This window comes from Aotus nancymaae, unplaced genomic scaffold, assembly GCF_030222135.1.
Source record: "Aotus nancymaae isolate 86718 unplaced genomic scaffold, 86718_ANA_hifiasm-v0.15.2.pri h1tg000059l, whole genome shotgun sequence".
Lineage (NCBI taxonomy): Eukaryota > Metazoa > Chordata > Mammalia > Primates > Aotidae > Aotus > Aotus nancymaae.
In genome coordinates this window covers 26,202,067-26,224,261 of record NW_026988473.1, presented here as the reverse complement: position 1 = coordinate 26,224,261, position 22,195 = coordinate 26,202,067, and the positions used below count along the sequence as shown (strand labels likewise).

The following is a 22,195-nucleotide window of genomic DNA, read 5'->3' as shown; positions in this document are numbered from 1 at the left end:
TATGAATTTTGGAGAGACACAATTCAACCCATAACAACTTGGTTTATTCATTTCTACCTTAGAATCTTTGGTCCAGTCAGACCCAAGATGGTAAATAGTTTTCATTTAATTTGCTAATTCTGATCTGTTAGTAATTACCTGGAGTGATGTGTGAAGACATGTGAGTCGACATCTTTTTCCCTTTAGCGGGAAAGGCAACTAGGATTGGTTCTGCCCACCTGAGAAACAGGAGATTTAAAAAATCCTACTGTCTGTCCTTGAACCAAGGATTCTACCCAAAAGTGGAAATCTACAAAGACCTACGTTTTTCAGATCTCTCCAATTGAAATGATTCCCAAAAGGTGATTGCCAATTTGCAATCTTGCTACAAACAATCATGCTAGCAGGGCCATCAAGCCGATCTCATGAGAATGATCAAATATCCAATAAGACTCAGCTGTTCCATGGGGGAGTGAGGGAAATAATGAAGCATTTAGAAAGACAAAATCATCTGGGTTTTCTGAATGCTTTCCCTGTTGAGGTTGAGGTGGAGAACTTGCATTGGCTGAAGACTTGCAGCGGGAACCAGATAGGTAGTAAGCTTTTGGAAGCACTAAAATGAATTGTCACTCCCACCAGATGCTGACAGCTGCTGTGGAAATCTAAGCAAGTGGAGGGGTGTCCAGATTGAGCTGGCCAAGTTTGGTACCAGAGCTAAGAGTCTGGGAACAATGAGAGGTCAGCTTTCTGTGTGACTGTGGATACAAAGTAAGTACTTCTAAGACACAGACAGGAAGTAACTGAGGACCTTAATGGCAGCTTGGGATATCCAGGAAAGTTCTTCATTCTTGTTTTATCTGCTGAGGCTCTAGAGGGATGCCAGGCAGACTGACCAAAGCTGAAGCCGGCTCACTACCGGAGAGATTCAACTGAGACCTTTGATTTTGAGACATTCATCTGAAGCATGATTGTCACTGGCTTGAAACTTTCCTCATCATAAGAGAGGGACTGGATCTACTTCAAATGTTTCGCACTGATGAAGTTACATTCCCTTTCATGGTGTGGTAAGTTGATTGCATTAACAGCCGCAGTTTTTCATTTTCCCCTGAGGCCACCTGTTTGATAGTACCCTCCCACATTGATTCTTGGTTTAGTCATGTAACTTGCCTTAACCCCCAACAGAAGCTTGAAAAACACATGTTCATTTCTGCTTGCCCTCCTTAAGCCCTGCCCTCATCATGAGACCATGCCCAGACTAGTCTGCTGGAAGGAAGTCAGAGGCACAGAGAAGAGAGCCACATTCAGCCAAGGCCATTCTAGACCAGTTATTCCTGTCACTTCACAAATTGACCACAGCACAAGGTGAGTACAGCCAAGATCAGCAGAATCACCCAGCTGACCTGTGGAATTACAAGAAATAAGGAATGGTTGTTGTTTTAAATCACTAAATGTTGCAGTGGTTTGTTATTTAGCAATAACTAGTAAAAATCATCTCCCTCATGTAAGGGTAAAGAGGGAAGGGTGATAGATTGGGTTTAAACTCTATTCACTGTTGGAATTCAGTCTGACTAGGAAGTTCTGCGAAACTGATGGGGCACGTCTCTTAGAAGGCTATTTGCATGTGGTACCTCCAGGAAGAGAACTCATCCCAAGGCAAGAACAACTCAAGAAGAGAAGGTTGGCTGGGGAACAAAGACTTAGTCATTGAGGGCCTGAGAAAATCCACCCCAGTGTCTGTCATTCTAGTGGGTCCTCTGGCTTAGGCTCAATGGATTCTTGTCTGACTCTTACAGTTGAAGGTACAGGGAAGGTATAGGTAGAAAGGATTATTTCACTAACAGCTTTGTGGGACACTGGTATACAAGATCCACAGCGTTAAGATTAGTGTAAAAATAATGTAACACAATTGCAGCAGGCTGGGTGTGCTGGTTCACACCTATATTCCCAGCAATTTGGAAGGCTGAGGTGGGAAGATTGCTTGAGGCCAGGAGCTTGAGACCAGCCTAGGCAACATAGTGAGTTCCCATCTCTACAACAGCAATAATAATAATAGTAATAGCCAGGTGTGGTGGTACACACCTGTAGTCCCAGCAACTTGAGAGGTTGAGGTGGAAGGATTGCTTGAGCCCAGAAGTTGGAAGCTACAGTGAGCTATGATCACGTCACTGTACTCCAGTCTGGGTGACAGAGCAAGACCCCATCTCAAAAAAATAAAAATAAAAATAAAAGCTATTGCAGCAAGAGAGGATCTCTGTGAACAAACTACAAGTTCACAACCAGAAGATTTCAGCATCTTAGTCAAAGGCTACTACCCAGGAGGAGAGGGTGGTGCCCAGAAGTAAAAGACTTAGTAACATCTGTCTAAATAGCTACATTAATTCATTATTTCATTCATTTATGCATTCAACAAACATTGAAGGCTATCCTGATTACATTATGTAAGGTTATTGATGAGGTGGGAGCAAATGTTTTCATAAGGTAATGTTCCTAACCATAAGAAGACCAAAGACTGGTTCACATTAAAATATACTTTTTCTCTTGCATTCTCTGATTGACTGGTAATGACTGCCTACAGCAGTCTCTCCAGGAACACTTGAGAGCCACATCCTGGTGCAGAGGAGTGCCGTGATTGATTAGCAATGTCTGCTTTGGCCACATATGTGTAACCCTGGTGTTCTGGATTTCTGTCTGGCTCCATAAATAGCATGTAGTTTGAGACCTATGAACCTGGCCATTTGCATGAGTTATTTGAAAAATCCTTCTCCTATTTCCTCTTCTGAGGCTGAGGAACAAAGAGATGAACTGATTTGAGAGAGGTACTCTCTCAAGTTGGTACTCTTCTTTTTTGACAAACAAAAGAGTGTGATATTTTCTCTGTATCTACTTCCACTTCTCCCCTGTAAGTCAGAAAGATGATCCTTAGGACGAGGGGAGTAGGGTAGAGTGTGGAGAAAAAAAATCTATGTACAATGACAAAAAGTACTCCCCCTTCCACCCACAGAGTGATGAAGGATTTGAGGATGTGGGAGACCATAACCCAGCCTTGAAAATGAGCACTGAAATAGTAGCAGCCCATGCTGACTTGGTGCTGTATGACAATGAAATAAAATCCAACCAGCCAGGTTTGTCTGGTATGAATGTGATTAATCTGTTGACAGTTTGGGAGCCTACAGGAACTACAGATGGGCAGAACTCTCAAAGCATATTTAATAACTTGTGGCTGACTCTTCAGTAGTCTCGCTAAGAAGTTCCACCTCGCTAAGAAGTTCCACCTGGATTTAGATGCTCAATACTCACACAATTGTGGGAAGACAAAAGATTTTCAATTCACCCTACTACCCTGTTCTAGAAGGTCTATTTGTTTTGTGAGCCAACAAGAACTCAAAAGCTGATAACTTAATCTAATATAGCTTTTGTCATCTGCAAGACCTGCTCTCAAATCTCTGCTCTGTCATTCTTTACTTGTGTGACTTTGGGCAAATGCCATAAGTGTCAGGATCTTCATCTGAAACCCTCAGGGATAATAATAATGCTTGTCTCCAGGTTCTGTTGAAGATTGAATAAGTTCGTAAAGTGCCCAACAGAAAGTCTGGCATGTGGTTGAGTACTCAATGAACGGTTACCATAGTTATGAGCAGTAGAGTTAGGGACACTGGAGTCATCACTCACCTCATCTTCTTTCCACCTTCTCTTTTCTACTCACAAACAGCCTTGGTGCCTCTGAATGTTTATGTCCCCCCAAAATCCATAAGTTGAAATACTAACCACCTGGGTGATGATACTAGAAGTGGGGCCTTTTGGAAGAGATGATTAGGCCATGCAGGTAGAGCCCTTATCAAAGGATTAGTGTCCTTATAAAAGAGGCCCCAGAGAGTCTCCTCATCCTTTCAGCCATGTGAGGACACAGCGAAAAGTCGGCTGTCCATGAACCAGCAAGTGGGCTCTCACCAGACACCAAATCTGCTGGTGCCATGATCTTGGACTTCCCAGCCTCCAGAACTGTGAGAAATAAATTTCTGTTGTATAAGCCACCCAGTTGATGGTGTTTTGTTATAGTGTGGTCAGAACACATTGTGACAGTTGGGCTTTAATGCCCCTTGGCCAGAAGCTCTGGGTGCAGGCCCTGAGGAGGGCTGAGTCTCTCCTCTTCTCTTTCCCCCAACCTGGCCTCAAGCTGCCCCAGTGAGCACAGGCCATGTGGTGATACACTGGCTTCCAAAAGGTCTTGTGGGTTTACATGGTATTTCTAGTTCTGGATCTTTGAGGAATTGCCACACCATCTTTCACAGTGGTTGAACTAATTTACATTCCTGCCAAAAATGTAAAAGCATTCCTATTTCTCTGCAACCTTGTTACTGGGTGTATACCCAAAGGAATAGAAATCATTCTATTACAAAGATATATGCATGCATATGTTCATAGCAGCACTATTAACAATAGCAAAGATATGGAATCAACACAAATGCCCATCGATGATAGACTACATAAAGAAAATGTGGTACATATACACCATAGAATACTATGCAGCCATAAAAAGTAATATGATCTAGTCTTTTGCAGGTACACGGATGGAGCTAGAAGTAATTATCCTCAGCAAACTAATGCAGGAACAGAAAACTGAATACTGTATATTCTTAAGTGGGAGCTGAACAATGAGAACACATGGACACAGGGAGGGGAACAACACACACTGGGGCCTGTCAGGTGGGTTGAGGGAGGGAGAGCATTAGGAAAAATAGCTAATGCATGCTGGACTTAATGCTAGGTGATGGGTTGATTGTGCAGCAAACCACATGGCACACATTTACCTATGTAAAAATCCTGCACATCCTGCATATGTACCCTAAAACCTAAAATAAAAATTAGAATTTTTTTTAAAAAGGTCGTGCTGTTTTCTCAGCAGCCCGGCTCACATTTCCAGACCCCTCTGGCATGTGTTACTCCAGACAAAGCCCGTGTGTGTGAGACCCAGGCCTCTGTGACAATGTATAATGAGAGGGACGGTTAGGGAGGAGGAAGTAGGCTGCTCCAGCCAAAGCCAACAGCACCCTGGGAGCTGTGTATGGCCAAAGACGTAGACATCGTTTACGCTTTGCTGCAGACATTGAGGCCTGCTGTTCAGGGGAGGAGGATTTCAATATGTGACCCCATAAGACACAAGCAGAGCCACCTCTGTCAGACTGACCTGCACAAAGTAGTAGGGCCAAGTTTTAGAAAGAAGTTACACTGGATAGGGAAGCAGGAAAGAAACACTTTGGTTCTTGCTCTCTGAGCTTGTTTCCTTTACTCTTTGGAAAAACAAGGCCAAAAACCACAGCGCCTCCCCATTTGTGTGACAGAGTGGGAAAAGAATTGGAATTGACGGCAGTGGCTCAGCTTCAATACTGGCCTCTGCTGCCTTCCACCTACATATTCTCCTGCAAATCCCATAGTCTCTCTGTGTAGACTCAGATTCCACATCTGTAAAATGGGAACCATAACAAGGTTGACACGAGGATCACATGGAATACTGTATGCCTTGGACTTTTTAAGGCAGGCAGCTATGTTCACAAATATTTCCTTTGCTTATTTGTCTTTTTCTCTGTAACTTTTCCCTTGGTTCTACCTACTTCCTATTTCTCATTTTTTTTCCCCCCTATGCCTGTACCTCAGGCCAGAAATCTTCACATTTCCACCAAATATGTCCCTAAGAAGCAAAAAAACATGTAAAAAGCCCAAAGTGCCCGACACGAGTGTAACATTCCATTGACATTTTATGTTTATTTTTAAGATGCATGTGAATCTTGAGTTTGATTCCATACTATGTTCATGTGAATCATTTACAGTTAGTTCTTGGTTGAAAACAATGGAGTCCATTCTAGGTAGCTCAGGCAAAACAAGAATGTGAGGACAACTGTGGATCTTCCAGGAAATCTAGAGCATTGAGCTCCCCACATACTGGAAACATGATCAAGCCAATCCCCAGGGGCTGCCACAGCAAATGTTCAGTGCTGTTGGCCTTGGACACAAATACCCCAGCCTGCCCCAGACAGAGGTGCTTGCTCTGATCCCACTGGGGACTGGATACAGAGGCTCTGTCACAGTCCTGCCCAAACAGATTCCTCAAGGCCCCTTCCTCATATTGCTTTTGGCCAAATTGAAGTTTTCCACTGTTGTGTCTGCATGGCACAACCTAAGACCCAGCCTATAACCCAGCTACAAGGGATGATGGAATGGTAGATTCCAGCTTCTACTTTATTGAGGCAGGGCTCACAATGTAGGACATTTTCCCAATACTGAAAAGACTTTTGATACATACTTAGTGGTCATAAACATTATATATCTTAGCTTTCTTTTTAAACCACCTATCTGCAAGTAAAGTGAATGCTTTGGAAACATACACCCTGTTTTTCTAAGCTTTGTGTATCTTTCATAATCTGTGTAATCCCAGGGGCACATGCACTGCAGTTTGAAAAGCCAGGCCCTAGGCCCTCCAGAGACATTGCCCATTTTCATGGAATGTACCTGAGTTTAAAGAGATGAGTTATCCTCAGAAAGAGAGTACAGTTTCTATCTCCTAGGAGTGGAGGCATCTTCAAAATCATTTGAATAATCCCAGGTATGAAATTATCCTATCAGGCTAACAACACTGATGCCCTTTAACTGCTTTGGTGTCACCAGTCCCACCATGAACACCCATCTCCTAATGCTTCCCCTGACGTTGGTTTCCGTGTCTTTGTCCCACTTTTTCCCAGTGCAAGCTTAGTTCCTATCTAGTCAGAGGAATTCAGGTCCATTCAGCAGGTTTCATGCCCAGTTTTATTCATAGTAAAGGAGTAAGCCCCTCTTCTATCACAGCTAATAATTCCTGTTGGAAATAGAACACATCGGGAAAAAGTCACAAAAAAGCCAGCACTGTTTTCTGGGAACTTTAACTTTTCTTATTTACATGACCTGAATTTTCATCATCTTCATTAGCAGAAAGCCCCAGGGTCTGTAATGGAATCTTGGAGAGAAACAATACAATTCAAATTTCCCTGTGGCTGGAAGGTAGTGGGATTGGCACTGTGGAGGTTAACATTCTCTGCAGACTGCAGGATGACATTCTCCTAACAGCACAGCCCTGTCATTGTTTGGAAACAAATCTATCTTGCTATCCCTCTCCAGGGAGTGGACTGTAAAACCACTGGCCAAATTTCAAATATGTCCATGCAGAATGACAGTTATTTTCCAGTTGGTCACTAGAAATAGAGCCCAGGCAAGGGCTTGAAAATTGGAAAGTACAGTTCATAGCAGTTTTCTATTCTAAAAATAGAAAGATAGCTTTGTTGTGCTCTAGCCCAGGGGTGAGAGGAAGGCTGTCCTGGTCAGTGGGGCAGCAGGGTTTCAACCTGCTGAGACCCCACTTCCCTACTTCAGTAGGAGCCTCATCTTTTGAACTCTGACTTTAAGACCCTGAGCATAGCCCTCCTGCTGCCCATCCCAGCTATATTCCACAGAAAATGTGGGACTCTCATCTCTCACCATCCTGCCCAGACCAGTGTGTCAGGTTGCCAAAGTTTGCTACTGGGACAGACCTGGGGTCATTAATAGTACTTGTACTGGCTCCAAGAATAACCAATATTTTGGAAGAGGTAGTAGATACTTATGGCGATGACAGATATATTTGCTGGATGGGCAGAGATGTGGGTCTCTGTAGTCTCACATGAATTTGAAACATGACTTGTGTTTCCCCAAGAAGACATGAGTCTGGGTGGCAAAGGTAGGGTGCAGTTGACAGCCATAAATCATATTTCATTGGCCCCACCTGCAAGTCATACTTTGCCTCTTCTCAAAGTGTCACCCAAGTATTTCTGAACATTCTTAGGGGTATGTCAAATATGCTCCTAAACAAGCCCTTGTCATTTCCATTTGGTGCCATTTGCCTCCTGTGCACCTCTGGCTCTTGAGTGGAGTCTCCTGGCCATGATTCTTCAGCCTGCAACCACTAGGAGAACCCTTATATCCAAGGCTTCCTCTGCACTCAAGGCTCAGCTCCATGACAACTGGAAATCTTCCCCGCTCAGATTTTTCTCACAGCTTGTCTTTTCCTAGAACTCTCACCTTGAGTCCGCGTGGGGCTGGACCCAATATTGACATAGCTGTGACATCATTACCCTACATCCAAAATCATCCTGTCCTTCACACAACAAATGCTTTGTCATCTGAGCATGCTTCTCTGCTGCAATTCTCTCCTTAGAGTTCCAGTCCCAATCTGATGACTTATGGTGGGCAAAGCACTCTGGGTTTCAATATACTTATCTATAAAATAGGGGAGGTGAGCTAGATATCTTCTAGAATCCCTTCTATTCCAGGGTTTGATGACCCCCTGGAAGCTCAATGCTTTATCAACTGATACACAAGAAGATATATTAGGTACTTCCATGTGTCAAGCACTAACTAGGTGCTCTGGAAATGGAAAATTGCTACTTTCTTTTGTCATTCTGACAAGCACCCAGCCTCTCTGGTCATCACTTTGATTAAAACCCTCCAGTGACTTCTTGTCATATTTTGGAAAAACTCCAGACTCAGTGGCATCCTACCTCAGTGCTATCACCTCATTCTTCTTTCATTTTTTATTTAATATACTCTAGATGTCCATCTTCTTTCTGACCCTGGAATGTGCTGAGTCCCTTCACTGCAGGGCTTCTGGAAGTGTTCGTTGTCCTACCTGAGATGCTCAGGTAACCCATGACTGGCCTCTTCTGATCAGTCAGGTCCCTAAGGTGCCTTGCTTGACATCTGCCCCACTCTCAGCCAGCTTAACTCTGTCTCAGAGATTGGCAAATTATTGTCTATGGGTCAAATCTATTCTAATTTATTTACACATTTTCTATGGTTTCTTTTGTGCTACAACAGCAGCATTGAGTTCCATGTATGAGGAGCAGCAAGAGAGATGGCCCACAAAGCTGAAAATATGACCTTTACAGGGAAAGTTCAAGAACCCCTGCCTATCCCATAGCATTGTTTATTCACACTGCTTATCAGTATTAGAATTGCTAAATCAATCTGCTTCTTTCTGTCTTATTTTCTCTCCTACTAGAATGTAAGTGCCTGCAAGTTGAAGGACTCATCTTGATCCCGGTGCTTTTGTTTATTCTTAGCACAGTACCTGACACAGAGCCAATAAATAATGGTAAGCTGGATGGATTTAGGTCTATTTCCTTTTGCCCTGTTGAAACAATAACAAAATTCAGTACAAATCCTAAAATAAATCCACCACCTCCTTGGTTCTTTCTACACCCCCATGACCAACTGTCAAACTTCTCTGTTCCCACTTTCATCTTGTTATGTCCTTTTCTGATTCTGCTCTGACACCCCCAGATGCCAATGTCTTCTTGTCCTTCACCCTTTATACTTTTCTAACCAGCTCTTGGCTCTCCATAACACCAGCAGCCCTCCAGGGAGCAGCTCATGGCTAGAAAGTCAAACAAAGGGCAACATTGCATTCCTCTAAGGTATTTCTGGGTAGGGCTTGGAGTTTGAGTTGGGTGGACTCAAACTCAGACACACATTTGAGGGAGCTTCATATCTTTCTAAGTGAGCCTTTCTATTTGGGGCCACTTGAAAAATGAATTCAGGTTCTCATGGAATGGAACTCTAGGGTAGGAGAAGTTTGAATCTAAGAATCTCTGGTTATCAAATATGGAGGAAATCCTAGGAATCATCTAGCAATTCTCAAACTTCTCCACCAAAACCGGCCTAATAGCAGATAACAGTGACACATTTCCCTAGGAGGGAATGGGGTTGATATTTAAACTACACCACTCTAACTTCATTTTATTTCGAGAATCCATTAGAACATTGTATTCTATCTCATAACATATTTTTTAAAAAATAATGAATCTTTTCCATTAAAATGTGTGACTGTGGCAACCACACATCTGTAATCTTTGAGCAAAAATTGCAGTCCACCTTTATTCTTAGTATACTTCTGCCTAGGCCCATATACCCACTGGTTCTAAAACAGCTTGAAAAGCAGGAAATCTAATCCAATGTATCCTTTAACAGATGAGGAAACTGAAGGCCCGACAGAGACAGCAGTAGAAATGGAGCTCTTTCTCTTTAGGGGAACTCCATTTCTACTTCTTGGGAGGACAAACCAGTCTGTGGGACTAGAAGTGTGTTGAACAGTCTCTGCCCTCCAGACACACCTGCCACCCTTCCCACCTGCTCTGTGACCCTGCAGGCTGACATCTGTGTACTGCATCACCAGCCTTCCATGCTCTCTAACTTTTGGTTGGACTTGACCAATGGCAAGCAAGGGAGGGAATTGGAAGGCAGTATGGGAGTGTGGTCAGGGTATTTATTTCCCCAGCTCCCTCTCTGCAAGACCTCAGGTTGACAATGGCTATGCTCTTCTGCCAAAGCAGGCTGACCCCCACAGCTAGAGATCTACTAGGTTCTGGGAACCCCTCCAACTCTCATTCTCCTCAGACCCAGGAGTGCAGCGGCTTCCTCATTTGCCAACCCCAGAGTTCTTTACTATCCCAGCCACACATTTATAACTAATGCCATCATTAGACTCTCCTAATCTCCTGTATCAAGGAATTATTTGTTTCCTGATGGAACACTTAGAGTAAATGGTACTGGAAGTAGCCCAAAGAAACACCCCTCAAAATGGGATTCTGAGATTAGGTTGCTCACACATTCATTAAGCACACATAAGCACACTATCTCGTGGCATGGGGAGGGGCAATGGTTATCGTGGTTTGCAGTGGCCTCACAATTACTTAAATCATCACCCGTTGTGGCATGGGATGGTGAGTAATACGCATGAAGGACATTGTGTTTTCAGATCAGGAGCCATGAATCTTCAGTGACAATAATGATTGCAAAACTTATGGTGTGAGCTGGCTACCTCTGAAAACCCTGCAGAATATTCACAGAGAAAAGAACAAATGAAAAGCTTTGAGTATCCCACTTGGAGTACAAATAGAAAATCAGAAAGCCCCTGTGTTCTGAATGACACAAGTAACCTGGATAAGTAGATGGCCTAGGTGCCCATGACACTCCTTCTCCTTGAAAGCATGTCTATGGCTCATGAGAAGTTTCTGATGGCAATGACAGATCAGTTTATACATAGGTCTCCAAGGTGTTCTGGAGCCAGAAGTTCTGGCCAGAAGTCCTGGCCACTACTTACAGACCTACTCAGGGGTGGCCCTAAAAAATAGTGATGATGGTGAATCTTCCAGGTGGGTAAAACTTTTGGAAGTTCAAGGACATGGAAAAAGCAGAATTGGAAGATGGGTGACTAGGAGGTCTGGGAAGAAGTCTGTATATGGATCTCTGGGAATGGGTACAAAGTGTGAAGATACCTGTGTCTCATATATATACTTACTGAGGGCATTTACTGTAGATGGTGTGCTGAGTAATCAGATGGACAAGACGATATGTCTAAGAGATATCAGTCTCTCTTTTAGATAACCCTGTGCTTGTTCCACGTGCAAAATGCTCATGCCAGCTAAGATGGATGGTATTTATGCATATATATAACAAAAAGACACCCCCTTATCAAGGCTTATCAGGCTATCCCCATTGCTAAGACTGTTGTGCCACAAAAAAGAAGCCAGTATAATCCTCTAATGTGGTACCATTTCCCAAGGGAACAGCCAACTACCTGGTAGCAAGATGATTTCATCGGATCCCTCCTGTTATGGAGAAGGCAAGGTTTTTGTCTTCATAGGAAAAGCTATCTATTTCACTTGCAGAATTTTCTTTCCTTACTTACAATACTTCTAGCAGCGCTGTCTTTTGGGGCTATATTGAGAGCTTTATCTATTACCATAGTATTCCAACATTGGCGTCAAGCAAGGAGCTCATTTTATAACAACAACAAAGTGTAGCGCGAGGTTCATGACTGCAGAATTCCCTGGTGTTTCCATTGAACCTCTCATCCATAAGGAGCTAGCTTTATGTATTAGTTGTCTATTGTTGCATAGCAAATTACTCCAAACTTAGCATCTTAAAACAACAAACATCATCTTCCAATTTCTATAGGTCAGGCATCTGAGTGTAGCTAAGCTGGTACCTCTAACTCAGGGTCTCTCACAAGGCTGCAAACATGGTATTTGGCTGGGGTGTAGTGATCTCAATACTTGACTAGGGGAGTAAGCACTCTCAAGCTCACTCATGTGGCCGTTGGCAGACCTCAGGTCCTTGCTAGCTGTTGACTAGAGATATCAGTTTGTTGCCATGTGGACCTCCCCAGAGAGCAACACACACCAGAGCAGCTGGATTCCATCAGAGCAAGCAAGCAGGAGAGTCAGAGAGAGCAGCAAGTCAGAAGCCAGAGTCCTTTTGTAACTTCATCTCTGAAAGTGACATACATTAATTTTTGCCATATTCTATTCATTAGAAGCAAATCACTAGGTTCAGCCCACATTCAAGGAGAGGGAAATACACACGAGCAAGGATAACTGAAAGCAAGTATCACTGGGAGCCACTTTAGAGGTTGCCTATCGCCCTGGAAATAAGAGCACAACAGCCCACTAAAGCCTCAGTTATGCTTCTAGCAGGCAACACCCTGTGAGGGTTGGGTGTCACCCTACAGCCTGCAGTGTATGGCTAACAGCCAACATGTGGTATCATTTCTATCCAGAGAATGCACGAGTCTGAAAAACAGGGGTACAGGTAAAAGTGTCCCCTGTCACTATTTTAAGAAATGACCTACTTAAAAATTGTTGCCTCTCTTTCCTGTGTCCTTGGTTCAATGAATTTGGAGGGCCTAGTGCTCAGGGATAGAATGCTTCCCCTGGAGACCATGGCCATTGTTATAATAAATTACAAGCTGAGCCTGCCTCTGGCCATTATGGGCACCTATCCTTGAACCAATAGAGAATAGAGTCATTATATTACTAAGGAAGAATTTGGGCACTGATGAACAATGGAAGCAAGAAGGACTATGTTGCAAATTTGGAAAATTCCAAACATAAAAGACCAGGAGTGCCTCCTGGTAGTGTTGCCTTGTAATTCTGATCACTGGAAAACTATAGCTTCCAAATAAAGAGAGTACCACCCAGGACTCATATCCTGTGGCCATGAAGGTTTAGGTCACAACAGGTAAAGGACCACATTCAACCATTGTGCTGGCAGAAGGTATGGAGAGCATAGAATGGGTGGTAGAAGAAGGAAAGTATGGTTATAACCTTAATCCCAATGGCAGGGTCCGTAGAAGCTGTATTTTATGTTAATTATATCTTTCCCTATGTTTCCTTCCACTACCTTCTAAGAAGAACGCAGGTAGTAACTAAAGTTTTAGATTGCAAGTGACAGTGTGATTGAATTCACCCTGACATGACACAGTGGTTAAGGGACTTTATGGAGGCTGAAAGGCAAAAGAAATGGACTAGGATGAAGAGTTGCTATCTGCGCTTCCCAGTCTACTTTCTGCCCTTCTTGATGTTTCTCTGGGCCCCAGGAGACTGGTCTCTGCAGACCACATCAACAAGATGTTTTCACTTCTGGTTTCTGAGAGGAACTGGCAGGACATTAGAGGTTGGAAGGTGACAGAAAGGGTTATTCCTCATGTTTCCTCTTTGTTCAGCTGCAGATTGTCAGTGATTGGGCTTCTCTGCCAAAGGTTGGTTTTCTGTGTCTCAATTTGGGTTTTTTGAAAGCAGTGTAACTTGAATGTTGGGGGTTGACTCGGGGAGCAGAAAGAAAGAAGAAAGAAAAGCCAATGGAGTGTTTATTAATGATCTGGTCATTGCTGTGGGCAATTGGGGTACAATTACTTTTGGGGACCCCCTGAGGAATTATGAACATGTGCCTCAGAATGATTTCTACAGAGGCTGAGGGGCTCCAGGCATGTATCCACTGACTTCCACCCACTATCTATTGAATTTGTGTCTGGAGACATATACTGCATGAATTTCTCTGTTGTACCTGTGCTGTCTAAATGGCCTTCTGAACCTTTGGAAAAAGCCCCAAGTAGCATAATTGAGAAAGACCTTGAATAATCTGTTTTTGCCCTTGAGATGGGATCCAGATAAACTGCACGGAACTGTCTAGCCTATGGTGCAGACTGAGGGTATATGTTGTGGTACATCACCAGCACCTTCTTGCCCTCTGGCAGATGCAGGACACCTGGGTTTGCATCTTCTCTTTAATATTTTAGATATAATCATAATAGATCCTGTTCTTACTAGTCCCAGGGTATTTCATTTTCTCTTTTTTGTTTCCTCTAAGGAGGTCTATACATTTTAACAGCCCCTCCTAACTCTCTCTTCAATCATCCTTTGGATCTATTTTGTGCTAAAACTCTAACAGATAAGATGAGTAAATTTTCAAAAGTGAACATACAGGGAGCTAAAATCCATATAGCTAGTCTATATAAGGTCTAGTGTTTCTACCCATCATCCACATATTAGTTCCTTATTAAAATGTTCAAAACCACAGAATCAATTTTTTGAACTCCTCAAGTTGCAGAGACTTGGAGAAAGAACTTTTCATGCCAAGGAAACACAGGCTTCTTTGGGGCTAACATGCAGATTTATTATTATTTAAGTGTCTGTGATACGGTTTGGCTGTGTCCCCATACAAATTTCATCTTAAATTGTAATCCCCATAATCCCCACCGGTCAAGGGAGGTACCTGGTGGGAGGTGATTGGATCATGGGGTGGTTTCCCCCATGGGGCTCTCATGATAGTGAGTGAGTTCTCACAAGATCTGAATGTTTTATAAGTGTTTGACTATTCCTCCTTCACATGCTTCCTCTCTCTCCTGTCACCATGTAGGATGTGCCTGCTTCTCCTTTGACCATGATTGTAAATTTCCTGAGGCCTCCCCAGCCATGTGTAACTGTAAGTCAATTAAACATCTTTCCTTTATAAATTACCCAGTCTCAGGTATTTCTTTATACCAGTTTAAAAATAGAATATGTTAACGAAATGAAAATTATATAATGTTTAATTTCCTAAAACTAGCAAAGTGGACATCTGTCATTCTGTTTCACTGCCCAGCATCTAAACCCTCTTGCTATAATTGGAGAATTTCCCACCTATGACTCTTGGTGGGAGGGTGACATGGTTTTGCTGTGTCTCTACCTAAATGTCATCTTGAATTGTAGTTTCCATAATTCCCACATGTTGTGGGAGGGACCCAGTGGTAGGTAATTGAATCATGTGGGTGGTTACCCCTATGGTGCTGCTCTCATGATAGCAAGTGAGTTCTCACGAGGTCTGATGGTTTCACAAGAGGCTTTTCCCCCTTTTGTTGGGCACTTCTCCTTGCTGCTGCCATGTGAAGAAGGGTGTGTTTGCTTCCCCTCTCACCATGATTTTAAGTTTCTTGAGGACTCCTCAGCCATGCTGAACTGTGAGTCAATTAAAACTTTTTCCTTTATAAATTACCCAGTCTTGGATATGCCTTTATTAGCAGTGTGAGAACAGACTAATAAAGGAAATTGGTACTGGGTAGTGGGGTGTTGCTGGAAAGGTACTCACAAATGTGGAAGTCACTTTGGAACTGGGTAACAGGCAGAGTTTGGAACAGTTCAGAGGGCCCAGAAGAAGAAAGGAAAATGTGGGAAACTTTGGAACTTCCTAGAGACTCAGAGGGCTCGCAAGACAGGAAGACGTGAGAAAGTTTGGAACTTCCTAGATACTTGTTGAATGGCTTTGACCAAATTGCTGATAGTGATATGTACAAAAAAGTCCAGGCTATATTTATCTTAGATGGAGATGAGGAACTTATTGGGAATTCGAGTAAAGGTCACTCTTGCTATGCAAAGAGGCAGCATTTTGCAGCTGCCCTAGAGAGCTGTAGAAATTTGAACTTGAGAGAGATGATTTAGGATATCTGGGAGAAGAAATTTCTAAGCAGTGAAGTATTCAAGAGCATGAAAGTTTAGAAACTTTGCAGCCTGATGAGATGCAAGAAAAAAGAAAACCCCATTTTTTGAGGAGAGATTCAAGCTGGCTGCAGAAATCTGCGTAAGTAATGAGGAGCAAAATGTTAATTACTAAGACAATGGGGAAAATATCTCCAGGGCATGTCAGAGACATTCACAGCAGCCCCTCTCATCACAGGCCTGGAGGCCTTGAAGGGAAAATGGTTTTGTGGGTCAGGACCAGGGTCCCCCTGCTTTATGCAGCCTCAGAACATGACGTCCAGTGTCCCAGCTGCTTCAACTCCAGCCTTGCTTAAAAGGAACCAACGGACAGCCCAGGCCATTGCTTCAGAGGGTGCAAGCTCCAAGCGTTGGTGGCTTACACATGGTGTTGGGCCTGTAGGTGCACAGAAGTCAAATTGAGGTTTGGGTGTCTCTGCCTAGATTTCAGAGGATTTATGGAAATGCCTGGATGTCTAGGCAGAGGTTTGCTGTAGGGGTGGGGCCCTCATGGAGAACCTCTGCTAGAGTAGTGTGGAAGGGAAATGTGGGATTGGAGTCCCCACACTGAATCCCCACTGGGGCACTGCCTAGTGGAGCTGTGAGAAGAGGGCCACTGTCCTCCAGACCCCAGAATGGTAAATCCACTGACAGCTTGCACTGTGCACCTGGAAAAGCTACAGACACTCAATGCCAGCTTGTAAAAGCAGTTGGGAAGGGATCTGTACCCTGCAATGCCACAGGGACAGAGCTACCCAAGGCTGTGAAAGCCCACCTCTTGCATCAGTATGAACTGGATGTGAACTATAGCGTCAAAGGAAATAAGTTTGGAACTTTAGAGTTTAATGACTGTCATGTTGGATTTCAGACTTGCAAGGGGTAGGCCCTTTGGGCCAATTTCTCCCTTTGGAATGGGTGTATTTACCCAATGCCTGTACCCCTATTGTATCTAGGAAGCAATTAACTTGTTTTTGATTTTACAGGCTTATAGGTGGTAGGTACTTGGTTTGTCTCAGCTAAGACTTTGGACTTAGACTTTTGGGTTAATGCTGGAATGAGTTAAGACTTTGGGAAACTGTTGGGAAGGTATGATTGTGCTTTGAAATGTGAAGATATCAGATTTTGGAGGGGCCAGGGTGGAATAATATGCTTTGGCTGTGACCCCACCCAAATCTCATTTTGAATGGTAGTTCCCACAATCCCATGTCATGGGAAGGACCCAGTGGGAGGTAATTGAATCATGGGGGTGGTTACCCCCATACTACTATTTTCATGATAGTGAGTGTGTTCTCACAAGATCTGATGATTTTATAATGGTCTTTCCCCCTTTTGTTTGGCATGTCTCCTTACTGCTGCCATGTGAAGAAGGATATGTTTGCTTCCCCTTCTGCCATTATTGTAAGTTTCCTGAGGCCTCTCCAGCCATGCTGAGCTGTGAGCCAATTAAAACTTTTTACTTTAAAAATTACCCATTCTTGCATATGTCTTTATTAGCAGCATGAGAATGAACTGATACAGAGGGAGAGATCACTTCTCAGGCTCCCTTGCAGTGAGAGTATCCACATGTGACCTAGACTCCACCGATCAGACATACCCATACCAGGGATTGGTCAGAGGTAGGACTAGTGAGCCAACAACCAAGAATCCTTGCAGCAAAGATGGTGGCAGCAGGGGAAGCGTCATCTATTTCCTCAAAGCTGCTAGAAACTTCATGATTACAGCAGTAACATCCAGTGTCCAACATTGGAAGTAGAAGCAGTGCAAATGCCCAGTATTGGCACTGAAGATGTCTGGTTGGAACCAGTTCTGGGCATGATTTTTGATGTCATCCTTGGCTGTGTACGTTCTAATCCTGCTTCATTGGCCTTTGCAGGGTTTTGTGAGTTTTTCATGCTTTTAAATAAATTCCCTCTACCTCCCACTTTTTTGCTGTGATAGCCAGAATCAGTTTCTCCTTTTGGCAATAAGTACCACCAAATAAGTAGGACATTCTCATCAATAGCCCTTTATAGGTAGACAGTATTTTATAAAAATTATTATTGGAATTAGAAGTGGAATTAATATGAGTAAAATAAAGTGGCGGCAGCAATGCTAAATGCAAAGTTATGAGTTCCACTAAATTTAGAAAGCTTTACTGCCATGTGAATAATGTATATCATACATGTGTCTGCATGCATATATATGTGTGTATATGTGTATATGTGTGAATGTGTATATGTATGTGCATATGTATACATTTATATCAAATATAAAATTATGGGCCACTGAAGTCTGTCTTTATGGAAAAAGATTGTAGGTTATGGAAGGTACTCTAGAGCTCTGATTAGGGCTGTGTCATGCTTTTGGGGAGATGAAGGAACTCTGAGTGATCAAAGAATGACGAAGTGACAATGGTTGGATTATGAGACTTTCTTACTTTCATTCACCATGATTTTGTGCCTCCTTGAGATACCAAATCCGATTTTCTTACTTTTTCTATAAATACAGTGTGTGTGTGTGTGTGTGTGTGTGTGTGTGTGTGTGTGTGTGTGTTGGGGGGTGCAATGTGGTCATACTTTTAGGTTATTCCTTCTGCTGAGATTATTCTGCCTCCATCCCACTCAGTTCTACTGTCCACATTCACAGGTATCTGGAATCCTCTCCCTTTGCTTACAGAAGAGTACATACAAGTAACTGACTTTTAAAATGCTTGGGGGTAAGTTCTTTGATGTGGGTGTAGAGGTATGAAAGGCACTGACCCAGTCTTTGAAAGAAAGGATATGCTGATTATAATTGTGCTTGTCTATAATAGTAAACTCTACTCACCCCCTACCCCCTCAATATCCCCCATAAAACAGTGACCTTAACAATGGGAGATCATGTATTTATAGAAGTAGGTGGTCAGAGTCTTTGCTCAATCATCCTTAGCATATGGCTCTTGTCCTCATGGTGACAAAATGGCTTCTAAAGTTCCAGGCATCAATTCTACATTCCAGGCAGGAACAAGGGAAGAACAAATGACAAAACTAGATGAACCTGTCAGAAGTTTTTCAGTATCTCTACCTAATGTCTTATCTCTGGCTACACCTGTGTCCCATGGCTGCTCTGGATCCGAGGGTGCTAAGAAATATAGCTTTTGGCTCTAAACTTTGACATCTCAGACAAAACTGGATTTCTCCGACAAGAAGGCAAATTGGCTACTGCAGAGGTAATTTTAATTCTTTGCCCCATGGGTCAGAATAGATGGAGGAAGTGAGCACTGAGTTCCTAGGCACCTGGCTTTTGCCCTCAGGGGTCCCTTTTGTCACTCTGGACCAAGTGTTACTTTGGACCAAGTCTCACTCTGGCCTTGTAGGTGATCACAAGGCTGGAGCAGGGAAGGGGGACTCAATGAGGCCTGAAGATGACTTCCTCCCACACCTACTGTTTCAGGCAGAATCACCTCCAAACATGCTAGGGAGGCATGCTCTATGTTGGCATGCAACAGTGACCCCAACAAAGCAGCCTCCAGAGAAGTCACACTTAGTGAAGAAGTCAGATAACACAGCCATTCCCAGTTAAGACATTTCAGTATTTTTTCATATCACATTCATCCCTGCAAGCCAACAGTGGGGAAAGCAAGTGTCTCATTATACAGATAAGGAAATGGAAGTCCAGAAAGAGTTGGAACTTGTGCAGTTCACAGTGCTGGTCAAGACTGGTATAGGGTTTGCTTCGCAGTTCAGTGTTTTCTCCTCTCCGGAACCACTTTCTGCTCCCCAACCCCCTACCCCAAGCCTCACTCTGGTGAGAGAGAGAACTGGAAGAGGAGAAGGCGTGGTTGTCCCAGGCATTGGAGCAGCTGAACATGTTCTGAACCAGGAGGCCTGATTAGTTGCCACTACTCTGTTCTCATCATATTCTTGCAAAAGGAAGTGGTGGTGGTTTTCCCCGCAATCAGGAAGGAATTCTATCATTCATCTGCTAGGACAGCACCTCCCTGAAATAATCTCTCTCTTCCCAGTCAGGCCTAGCTCACTCCTTTCCCTCTACAGCATGGTTGGGAAGGTTGGCTCTATTATGGTCCCTTCTTGCTCTTGATTCCTGCAGGGCCTTCTTGACTGCCAGTAGCACGTTGGCTAGGTTCCAGGTGGAGTTGCTCTGAACTACCTTAGGAGGGAGAAGCCCTGGCCTTGCCCCTGGCAGTTTCCCTTTCCCTTTCCCTTCATTCCCTCCCAGTTGTGGCATTCACAGAGTTTCCCCCCTCCAGCTCAGTCCTGGGCAGTCATGGCTTTCATGTTAGTTGTCAAAAGGAACATTCATCCTTCCCCCATGGGCTGGCACTGGGGCACAAAGCTTGGGCACCGAGCCAGGGCCTCATGGAGGCTCATGGAGGGGGGCTGTGTGGACGGGATGTGCTGTATCATGCCTTTCCACCACTGTTCCTGCTCCTGCCTGCCTCCGAGGCCTGCACATGACTCAGGAGTCAGTTCAAGTTTATCTCTCTTGGCACATCTTCCCTGCTCCCTGCCCACTCCATCACCACATCCTCTCCAGAGCTGGAAAATTGCTTCCCACACCCCACAGGTCTCAGAGCTCTTAACCCCTGGTGCCAGTGGACACATCTGTTTCTGTCTTTCACCTCCCTCCTTTTGACTGTGAGATCCAGATCCCTGCATTCTCACAATGCCTTGGCACTTAATAAGCCCTCAGTACATACTGGGTGAATCCAGGACGTGTCCTGGTGCAGAACATTACAGGAGCACATGGAGAAAGCTTTTATCACATTCCTGAAGTACCTTAAACTGAGGTACTTGTAGAGAGGGAGAGAAATCCTAATAGCTCATATTTGTTGAGCGTTTGATAGTTGCCAGGCACTAGTATGGCTTTTTGCACATTTCGTGTATTTGCTCACTGAATCTTCACAGCAGCCCTGCAAAGTAGGTGCTCTCTCTACTTTGCCCATGAGAAAACAGAGGCTCAGAAAGGTTAAGTAACTTGCTCAAGGTCCCACAGTAGGACGAGATAGAGGGATTTTAACCTCACAGCTCAAGCTCTTACCCCTCTGCCATGCATGTTGTGTTCTTAGTACCACCTCCCCACCCTCCCAGCCACACGGGAGCCCATAGCACAGGCAAGACATTCTCAAGTGGATCAATTACATGAAAAAGCAAGACAGAGCCTGCCCCAACACTTAACTCTGAATTGTTGCCCAAATGCTAAAGCAAGGAAGAAGTGATGAGGACTGGACTGGAGGGAGAGCCAGGAAGGACTTCCACGGAAAGGTGTGTCTCATCCAGCCTGAGAGACAGGGAGGAGCAGGGCCAGCAGGTGATGGGAGCAGGGAGGGGAGGGCGGGGTGAGCAAACCGTTTCAGGTTTCTTCCAAGAAGACATATGCAGGGGGCTGGCTGAACTTAGCCACAATTTCAGGAATGCGTAGAAATGAAACCAATGGAAGCATTTGGCTTCAGTTAAACTTGGGGCTGAGCAGAGCCAAGACCAGCACACCTGGCAGAGGAGCATGGGCTGTCCGATGGTCGTCTTGCCAAGATGGGGTGGGAGCAGTGGCTGGGAGGAGACCCAAAGCCAAGGTAAGAAGGTGTCACCAGCTTCCTGACCACATGGGGAGAAAGGTGGCTCCTGTTTATCCATCAAATATTGACTAAGAATAGGTCTTAATAAGACATTGCTTTGGCTTTGAGAGGAGGGCAGGTTTTGTTTTGTTTTGTTTCACCCCTAGATAGTAAGGAAATAGAACCCATGTGAACAGGACTTGTGAATGCCCCCAAAATGTTGCCTCTCCATTCAGATGCTGCCACAGTGTCGGAAATGCCACCATTAGTAAGGGATTTGAAAACTTGATCCTTCTTCTTCATCCAATATGAAAAGAGTTTACATAGCTACAGACCTTAACAGGTCACTAAAAAGTGTTCAGATCCCTGAAAAACAGTATGAAGAATACTCAAAACATTTAAAATAGAATGGTCATGTTATTCAGCAATCCCGCCACTGAGTATATATCAAACAAATGAAATCGGTCAGAGCTATCTGCACTCCCATGCTCACTACAGCAGTATGCGCAATAGCCAAAGTTGGGAATTAACCTGAGTAGCCATCAGTGTATGGATGGGTTTTTTAAGTGCAGAACATACACATAATGAAATATATATCAACCTTAAAAAAGAAGAAAATCTTCGCATTCGAAACAGCATGGCTGAACCTGGATGACATTATATTAAGTGAAATAAACCAGGCTACAGAAAGACAAATGCCATATGACCTCACACATGTCTAATCTAAGAAAAGTGTTGAACTCATAGAAACAGAAAGTAAAATGGGGTTACCAGAGACTGCGGACTCGGAAGATTGGGGAAATGTTGGTCTAAGAACAGAAAGTTTCACTGA

General features: G+C 43.8%; 1 long non-coding RNA gene across 1 annotated transcript in view; it reads left to right on the top strand.

The window, feature by feature from the left end:
* The first annotated feature begins 380 nt into the window (after positions 1-380).
* The window catches only part of LOC135270100 (uncharacterized), a 36,873-nt gene continuing 15,058 nt past the window's right edge, over positions 381-22,195 (top strand). The window contains exons 1-4 of the long non-coding RNA XR_010338325.1: positions 381-747; positions 845-1,043; positions 1,205-1,341; positions 14,737-14,802. This is a non-coding gene — a long non-coding RNA (uncharacterized LOC135270100). The remainder of the gene's footprint in view (positions 748-844; positions 1,044-1,204; positions 1,342-14,736; positions 14,803-22,195) is intronic.